This window comes from Lactuca serriola, chromosome 4, assembly GCF_051521515.1.
Source record: "Lactuca serriola cultivar US96UC23 chromosome 4, Lser_US96UC23_V15, whole genome shotgun sequence".
NCBI classification, from domain to species: Eukaryota; Viridiplantae; Streptophyta; class Magnoliopsida; order Asterales; family Asteraceae; genus Lactuca; species Lactuca serriola.
Window position 1 is genome coordinate 168,867,455 of NC_136411.1, and position 10,369 is coordinate 168,877,823.

The window sequence follows — 10,369 nt, forward strand, 5'->3', positions numbered from 1 at the left end:
TCAAAACAAAAAAAATGGAATAAAGTGTTTTATTTAACTTAAATGGACCTAAAAATTACATAACAGAAACTCAATTGTAGCAACCATGATCTTGTTCAAGACAATACAAGTTTGAATGTGAACGACAGTTCCCTAACTTCTTTCTGATTGTGAGTTTCCTATTCTCTGCAGTTTACATAACTTAAAAATTAAAAACTTTAAACAAAGAAGACAAAAAATGAACGTATTTTCAGTTTACAATACCTTTTGAACCGTTTATGGCGGACATGCCTGTTGATGAAGGAGAGGATATTGCATAAAAGATACATGGTGTAAACCATTGTCTCGTTTAGTGTATATCATATAACGTAATAGTTAAAATCATCTAATCATCCAATAAATCCCGATTCTATTTAAGAACTCTAAAATAAAAAACTACCCATTAATTCATAATAGTAGCTTAAACTAAAGATGCAACTTATTACTACTTAATCCCGCCACGATTCCAAGGTTAACTTATCGTAAGAAAATCCTTTTTCATGTGAACCCCTCCCCTATTCCCATTGATATTAATCTCTGCTGATTGACTGTTCAATTTACTCCTTCAATCAAGCAATAAGTACATTAGATAACCATAAACACAACAAACACTAAATCATGGACATTACAATAAGAAAGAAAGACTAAACTATCAATATTTTATATGGGAGTTGGTTAAGAACATAGATGTAATAAGTAAGACCAAACCCACGAAGAAAAACAAAAAAAATAAGATAAAAGTGAAAAGATTTTACTAATAAAACCAGTTAACTGATATGCGACAATAACAAAGAACTGCCCGTTTTGCTTGTGGTTTTAATGGGGATAAAAGAAGAACGAAAGAAACGCAATTGGATTCAAGCTTACTCGAGTGTTTCTATGTCCTTTGATAACATTCGGTTTGTGCTGCTATGACTGTATAAATAGTAGAGATCTTCAGATATTTTTTATAAAATCGGATTAATAGCTTGCACCAGTTGTTTTAGGGTGCCAATTACTATTACCATCCTATCATTTAATCAAATATAGTTGTGATCCTGATGTGAGATCTTAATGTTAGCTTCAGAATCTTCAGTGAAGTCCTTGTAATAAGATATCAAAAATGGAAGTTTTAAGCTGTCACGACTTTTATATGTCAAAAGTAATAGCTCATATTGAAACATTCTTACCTAATCATTTCTTACCTAGTCATGGATCTGCCCTTCCCAATGATTCCACCACATGAGCTATCGTGTACAATTTTCTAACTTTTGATATTGGCTCACCCTCATCACCATCTTCAACATATAACTAATAAAGCATATGTAATATTTGGTAATTTGAGTTACATGGTGTATAAACCATAAAATTTAGGGCTGACAAAATTGTACCACGGAAAACCAACCAACATGTTACCAACCGAACCAATAAACTTGGTAGCCAATATATTTGGTAGCCAACATGTTTGGTTGGTAGTACCGTACCAATTGATCAATGTTGGTACGGTAATGGTACAAAAATTTGAATACCATGGTAATACCGTACCAACCAATTTATTATATATATATATATATATATATATATATATATATATATATATATATATATAAATGAAATCGTATATTTCAACTATTAATTGTGTTTAGTGTTTACAGTTTTAATAATATTATATTAGTCATTTGATTGTATTAGTCGATAGTTATTACCACGTTAAAGCACAAAGTTAAAACGTTATTTTAGCGTTATTTAGTATAATTCTTTTGTAAATAAAAAGAACTACGTAACTAATTTCTATACTAAACATTAAAATCTCGATGTCTTTATTTTAATAGAGTTCTTTTGTAAACAAAAAGAACAACGTAACTAATTTCTATACTAAACATCAAAATCTCGATGTCTTTGCTTATTTTTAAATGTTACAATAAAAAATTAAAAGAAGTTGGTATATACCATTACCAATTTGTACCAACCAAACATGTTGGTAACCAAATAAATTGGTACCAAGTATACTTGGTACGGTACCGGTAGAAATTTTTTTATACCAATTATAGTTGGTACGGTACACGGTTTAGAGAAAAATGAATTGGTACCATACCAATTCCACCCCTAATAAAATTTATATCGTGTTAGGTTTAGAAAAAATGAGGTGTACAAAACTTGACAGAATAATGTCATGAAATTACAATTTGGCAATCAATTAATGAGATGAAAGAGGCAGAGCAAAAGTGTTGAGGATCTTCGATTCAATGGAAACACATAGACAATCTGTTCAATCTAAGTAGGATGTGCATGTGGAGGAAGCAACGATTTTCAATTCAAGGGTTACTGTTGTTATTGAGTGGTGGCAGGGGAAGAAATGATGGTCAATTATAGGGTTAGGGTTGGTAGAGAGTGGTGGTTGTAGTGTGTGGGAGAGGGCTGGTGCATGGAGGTTTTCAACAGGGGTGCTGGAGAAGAAAGGTACATCGAAGCATCATGGATACAATAAGGGTAGAGATTATCATGGAAAGTATTCAAATTTCACAAATAAATCTAAATTTGTGAACTGTACATGAAAGATTTTAGGAGATTTAAATGAGAACTAATTAAATGACCAAGATCAATACATAATTGTCTACCAACAATTACAGAAAATCTGGTATTGTAATGCTAAAGAAAATGGGTGGGAAAAAGTGACGTAGACATCTATTAAAAGGACACGTGGGAGTAATATTGTGTAGAAAATTCACATGTGGATTATAAAAGATAGGTAGATTAGAATAGGGATTTGATTAATAGATATTATATAATTATAATAATAAATTAACTTTTATGATAAACCAATTTAAAAAGAGATTTAAATAATCATTCTTCATTAAATTTTATAGTTTTACTCGTTCCCCCAATTACAAATAAAACATAACTCCTATTAACATATCCATAAGATTAGAGTTGTAAGCGAAATTTGTTTATGTTCGTTTATTTAATAAACAAACGGATCTGAACAAGATATATTGTTTATTTAGTTAAACGAACGAACATAAACAATGTTCTTATTCGTTCAATTATGTTTTGTTTACATTCGTTTATTTATGTTCGTTTTTTGTTTGTTTACGTTCATTTATTTATTTGTATGCATTTGTTTGTTTAATTTCAAATCTATTTGTTTGTTTATGTTTATTTAAGTTTATTTGTTTATGTTATTTAATGTTAAGTTATGTTCGCTTAAGCTCGTTTGTGTTGGTGTTCGTTATGTTCAGTTGTGTTCGTTTAACAGTTAAATGAACGAACATAAACGAACACAAACAAACTAAATTTCTTAACAAACAAACACGAACATAGAAATTTGTTTGTTTAATTGTTCGTGTTCGTTCGTTTATCCTTTAAATTTATACGAACGAACACAAACAAACATCCATTCATGTTCGTTCGGTTTATTTCAACCCTACGTAGGATGATAAATCGAAATTTGCATCTAGTTCAACCAATTTGAAGCGCTTTCTCCAACCACATCCACAAAAGATACTATTAATATATACATTTGTTTGGGAGCAGTTTTATACGTGTTCAAACTCACTCAACCGATACTTAGTTTCAAAATACTATATTATGTGTAGACAGAATGATTTGATAATCAAATTGTACAGATTGATTTAAAATCTTTATAAAATTATTTATTTATGATTAAAAAAAATATAAAATATAAATTATAAATTATACATTGATGATTTAACAATACTTACTAACGTTATAAATTATAATAACTGATGTTATTCTTTTTTATCGGCATAATTTATTAGATATAAGGATTTCAGAATAACAGTAATACTTGGATATTACTTGGATCGTGATTATATCATTTTCCGAAATCTATAAGTCACCCCACCCCTTATAGTCAGAAGTGGGATAATATCAAAAATATGATGTGGATAATATTAAAAGTGGGATAATATCAGGACCGGTCCTGAGGATTCAAATGCCCGGGACGAGGTGGAAAAAAAAGGCCCTTAAGCATTAACGTGTAACGAATTAAATTACATAAACTATTTTTTTTTAAACATTGATAAACATTATAGCAATAAACGTAGCAAAATCTTAGTATTTTAATGAGTAATTCAAAATCCGGGACAATATAGAACCAGGGGTATTTTGGGAAAACATTTCAATTTTAAGTTTTTTGAGTTTGTTTAGGATTCCAACTAGTAATTTTCCAGAAAACTTTTTTCTCCCTTGTTCTGTTTCTATCTAGGTAATTTTTTCCGTTAAGTTGTGTTTAGTTCTTCTAGAATCAAGAGAATTGATTCTCAAGTTTTTTGTCCTGTTAAGCCAAGCCCTGTTTAGATTTCCTTCTTTGGTTGTGACATTCTATTAGAATCAAATTATTCCATTCCAACAATGACAACATTCATTCATGAATCATGATTCAACATTCAAGATTTCAAGTATTCAAGAATCAAAATTTCAAGGAAAATTGTTAAACTGATAATGATAAAACATTAAAACTAATAAAACTAAATCTAATAAAATTATGAATTTGTGATAATGATAATTGTCTAAAACTCTAATTAATAAACTGTAAAACTAATTATGTAATTCATAAATCTGATCATAATCGTTTATTCCTTTACCTGATTTTGTGATTCCAAGCATTTGACTGATTGAGTCATGATTACTGTTTCTCACTTCCTGTGGCTGAGTGCTTCAGTTGTTGAATTGTTACCCTTGAATGTTGTTGTCGTTGTTTGCTTGTTTCGCTGCCTAAGTTGTTGACTTGTTGTCGATGTGATGCTCAATTGCTCACGCGGTCTTGTGCCTACGTACGTGAACTAATACTTGAATTTTTTGCATTGACTTTGGGCCTGCCCAAAATTGAATATAGTAGTATTAAAAAAAATAGGCCCCTAAAAAATAAAGGCCCTATGCATGTGCACAGGTTGCACAGCCTCATCACCGGGCCTGGATAATATCAAAAAATCAGTTTTGTGTTCTTGAGAGACAGATAATAGGAAAAGATCAATTTTGTATCTATAAATGATCATCCATTTTCCTGTAACAATTACCTTGCTTTTATACAAGAAAAGAAACGTAATTAAATGTTGGTTACACTAAATTGACACTAAAAGGGGTAGTTTCTGGACACAAGTGAGGCATACATCACCATGATGTCATCAACAGGTTTTGGTGGGAAAATTTATGGTTGGACTTTTTTCTTATATATAAATCCGTTTAGGTTTCAGGGCGATGCCTTTAGACCCCGCCAGGGGTGTAACAACGTAAAATTTCCAATTTAATTTTTAATTTTTAAACCACAAAATGTATATCATATCATAATCTCAAATCCAAAACAACAGTGTTTTCAAAACAAATCTCAAGATCTCTCTAATGTGAACTCCATCGGTGTGGGTGTGTACGAGTCAAGCCGTCGCCTTCCCACGGTCCTCGCTGGTACCTGAGACATCAAACACAACAATTGTAAGCATAAATGCTTAGTGAGTTCCCCAAAATACCACATACCACAAATACGCCACTCGAGGCTAAACCCGACCCTCCGGTCAAGATGTCTCAGCGGGACCCTCCAGTCCCGCAGCTCGTCGGACCCTCCGGTCCAGTCATAGCTCATTGGGCCCTCTGGCCCGGTCTGAATCGTTGGACCCTCCGGTCCGGTCTATATAATCATACAGCATACAAATAACACATAGCATGTAATCTCTAATATAACACATATTCTCATACATAGCACATAATACCCTCTGGTCAACTTAGAATACCACTCAAGGTAACGTATAGTGAGAAGACTCACCTCGCGTAACTCGGTAACTTGGAAAACCTTAAACTCGGTGAATAGGACCTAGCCTCCGCCTAATCATATGAAATACACACTCGTCATCAACATAATTTCCCAAGGCTAGACCAAACTCTCTAAACACTCTTAGGAAGGGTAAAAGACCATTTTACCCCCTGCTAGGCTCAAATACACTAGAGTTGACCAAACCCTAAAAGTCAACAAAAGTCAACCCTCTCTGGGTTACGTTGCGCGTACCAACATGTACGTTGGGCGTACCCGGAGCTTCCACAGAATCAGGGTACGCGACACTCTACGCCGCGCGTACTGGGATTACACCCAGCGTAACACCCAGTTCCCTTATCCCACTCATTCAGACCTTAATCTGTTAAGACTTTCGTCCAAACTCCAGATCCGACTCCTTTTATACGACTTAACCCATAAAGTCGAGACTTTTATGCCTTTGCATGGCTGTAGAGGTCACTTTGTGTTCAAAACACCATTTCTCTTTCCATAATAGGACTATAACTCATGCATGATACTAGATCCACGACCAAGACTGGATTTTTATGAACCCTTAACATCAAACACACTAGAAGAGGCCAGAATCATGCTCATGGAGACTATTTGCACATAAAGTCTCAAACTTTGGACCCAAAAACCCTAAAATGGTCCCAAAAAGCAAAACTTAAGAAGAACAAGGAAAGCTCTGAGCTTTTTACCTCAAAAGAGATCTCCAACCACTGTAGAGCACGGATCTACACTTGTTCTTCCACTTCTAGCACCAACAATGGCTCCTCCTTCCCTTCTTCACCTTGAAAAGTTAGCTCCAACCTCAAAACATACACACACAGGCTAAGGCACGGATCTCAGCTCTCAAGGGACTCACTCAAGGAATATGGTGGCTAGGGCAAAGGGCCACATGTTCCTTTTATAGTGCACAAGCCAGAAATTAGGGTTTGCATCTGCGCTCACTACGCCCAGCGTACCCCTGAGTACGCCCAGCGTACTCGGTCAAGTCCGCGTCCAAATTAAGCGCGTGAGTACGCGCGGCGCACACCCCAGTACGTCCAGCGTACTCGCCAATTCAACATACAACTCAAAGGACTAAATTTGCCAACTTTCAAAATAGAAGGACCATAAAGCTTACCTGGATTTTGGGCTGTTACAAGGGGGTTGCCCCCGGACCCTCGTATACTTAAGTTCACATTTAACAGTGCACTCATCACCTCGAGTCTTGGATAGTAAATTGAACTCAAATTGTCTCGACGGCAATAATAATCACATTAAAATATGTTGATAATACTAAAATTACCAACATAAATTAGCTTTAGTCATTTCATTAATTAAATATGTAACAACTCAAATTTTTCAAACAAATTTTTCATTTTGAAAACATAATATTTTCCATTAAAATTAAGGCATAAAAAGTATAATTATTCAGTCAATACAATTATTCAACTCCCAAGATCCTAAAACAATCTTCAGTGTGTATCGATCATGCCGGCGCCTTCCCACGGTCCTCGCTGGTACCTGAAATACATACATACACAACAACTGTAAGCATAAATGCTTAGTGAGTTCCCCAATATACACTTACACACATACGCCTTTCCAGGCCCTGACCTTCTGGTCCTCATTACAACGCCTTCCGGCCCATAACATAATCGCCTTCCGGCCCGTAACATATTGCCTTCCGGCCCACATATCATACATAGCACATATAATACTTAACTTACCACATACAGCATACATATCCATATAACACTTAGCTTACCACATATAGCATACATATCACATATCATATCCGACCTTCCGGTCACACAGTCAAACCCTTCCGGGTACGGTATAGTGAGAAGACTCACCTCGAAAATGCTGAAAGCTAGCAACTCCTGAAATCACTCGCGCACAACCAACGAGCTACAACCCTCCTATAACATTACATAACTCATTAACACTCATAACAGCTAGGTGTGACTATCCCTAAGAAGTCAGACTTAGGTCAACTCTGGTCAACGGTCAACTCGACTGGACTCGGCGAGTCCCATGGCGACTCGGCGAGTCTAGACGTCTTTCAACTTTCTGAGATTCCTTATCTGCTCGTCGAGTACCCACCTCGACCCGACGAGTTACTCCTGGAAGAATCGCGGGGCCACCCCGACTCCACTCGCCGAGTCTGAAGAACAACTCGGCGAGTCCCAGTACATCTTCAAGCTACTCGCCGAGTCTGAAGAACAACTCGGCGAGTCCATGCCATGCAGACGAGTAACTGCTTCCTGAATCACGTATGGCCCCAAGGTATACAACCATGGGACCCTCTGGACATCTAAACATCTCATTACTGGGGGTAAAAGCGTTTGGGTAACAACATAATAACCCATCTACTCCCTAAATGGGTTTCATAAACCCTAAACTCATAGACACATCAAGATAACAGATTTTGGTCCGAATATTACCTGAGAACGTTCCTTCTGTGTTCTCCAAACCTCAGAACTTGATCCCCCTTGATATTCCTTTGGCCAATTTCTTCTTCTTCTTGCCTAGCAAGTTCCTCCAAGTTCCAATAGCTTTCTCTCTTGCCCTAGCCGTCCACAACAATTAGGGTCCCTTTCAATCGATCAAAAGACTGCAAATGACGGCCTAAGAGGCGTTATATACGATCAAACTGAACGGTTAGGGTTTCTGCTGAACAGCGTCGACTCGCCGAGTCCATGCCTGGACTCGTCGAGTCCCGTCGCGATCCCGCGACCAAGTCTGCGATCCTACTCGGCGAGTCTAGGCTCCAACTCGCCGAGTCCCCCTTTTAAATCACCCTAAAAACATAATTTAATAATACCTGAGGTTCCGGGCTGTTACAACTCTCCCCCACTTGGATTAGACTTCGCCCTCGAAGTCTCACTCTGCAAATAGTTCCGGATGCTGCTCCCGCATCTCACGTTCCGGCTCCCAAGTCAATTCCGATCCCCTACGGTGTTGCCATTGAACTAGCACCAGAGGTACTTCCTTGTTCCTCAGAACCTTGATCTTCCGATCCTTGATCGCCACTGGTCTCTCCGCGTAATTCAGGCTCGCATCCACCTGAATATCTTCCAGTGGAACCACTGCCGACTCATCGGCTATGCATTTCCTCAACTGCGACACATGAAAAGTGTCATGGATCTGACCCAACTCCGCTGGTAACTCCAACCGGTAGGCTACCCGGCCTATCCTTGCAATCACACGAAATGGCCCAATATACCGGGGTCCCAATTTGCCTCTCTTCCTGAATCGAATCACTCCTTTCCAAGGAGAGACCTTCAGGAGAACGTAGTCGCCGACTTGAAATTCAAGCTCGGATCGGCGCCTGTCTGCATAACTCTTCTGTCGGCTCTGGGCAGTCAATAACCTTTGTCTCACTCGCTGAATCTGTTCTGACGTCTGGAGCACGATCTCCGTGCTGCCCATTACTCTCTGTCCCACTTCTCCCCAGCAAATGGGAGTCCGGCACCTCCTACCATACAACAGCTCGAAAGGCGGCATACCTATGCTCGAATGATGGCTGTTGTTGTAGGAGAACTCCGCCAATGGTAAGTACGCATCCCAACTACCCCCGAAGTCTAACACACACGCTCGGAGCATGTCCTCCAGCGTCTGAATCGTCCGCTCGCTCTGACCGTCTGTCTGGGGATGGTATGCGGTACTAAAGTGCAACTTAGTACCCAGCTCCTCGTGGAATTTCTTCCAGAACCTGGAAGTGAAGCGCACATCGCGGTCCGACACAATCGAGATCGGCACTCCGTGCCGAGATACCACCTCTTTCACGTATATCTCCGCTAACTTTTCCGCCGAAGAACTCTCACTGATGGCAAGGAAGTGTGCACTCTTTGTCAACCTATCCACGATCACCCAAATTGCGTCTACTCCCCTAGTAGTCCTTGGCAATTTGGTGATAAAATCCATGGCGATCTGTTCCCACTTCCACTCGGGGATCTCCAATGGCTGTAACTTGCCATGCGGTCTCTGGTGCTCAGCCTTAACCCTACGACAGGTCAAGCACCTCTCAACGAACCATGCCACGTCCCTCTTCATACAGGGCCACCAATATTCCTTCCTTAGATCCAAATACATCTTTGTAGCACCGGGATGAATCGAGAATTTCGATTTATGAGCCTCTTCCATCAACGTAATACGCGTACCGCCCACGAACGGCACCCAAATCCGACCCCGAAACGTCATAAGGCCTCGACCATCCTTAACAAACTCTGAGATTAACCCCACAACCCGCTCTTTCTTCTGCATTTCTGGTCGCACAGCCTCAGCCTGTGCCCTACGAATATCGTCCAATACAGGAGTCATCACGGTCAGTCTCAAGCACACATCTCGCAATGGAGTGCTCTCCGCCCTGCGGCTCAATGCATCGGCTACCACATTAGCCTTGCCTGGGTGGTACAGGATCTCACAATCATAATCCTTGACCACATCCCACCACCTCCTTTGACGCATATTTAGGTTGGGTTGATCCATCAGATACTTCAAACTCTTATGGTCCGTGTATATCGTACATCGAACCCCATACAAGTAGTGACGCCAAATCTTGAGAGCGAACACTACTGCTCCCAGCTCTAAATCATG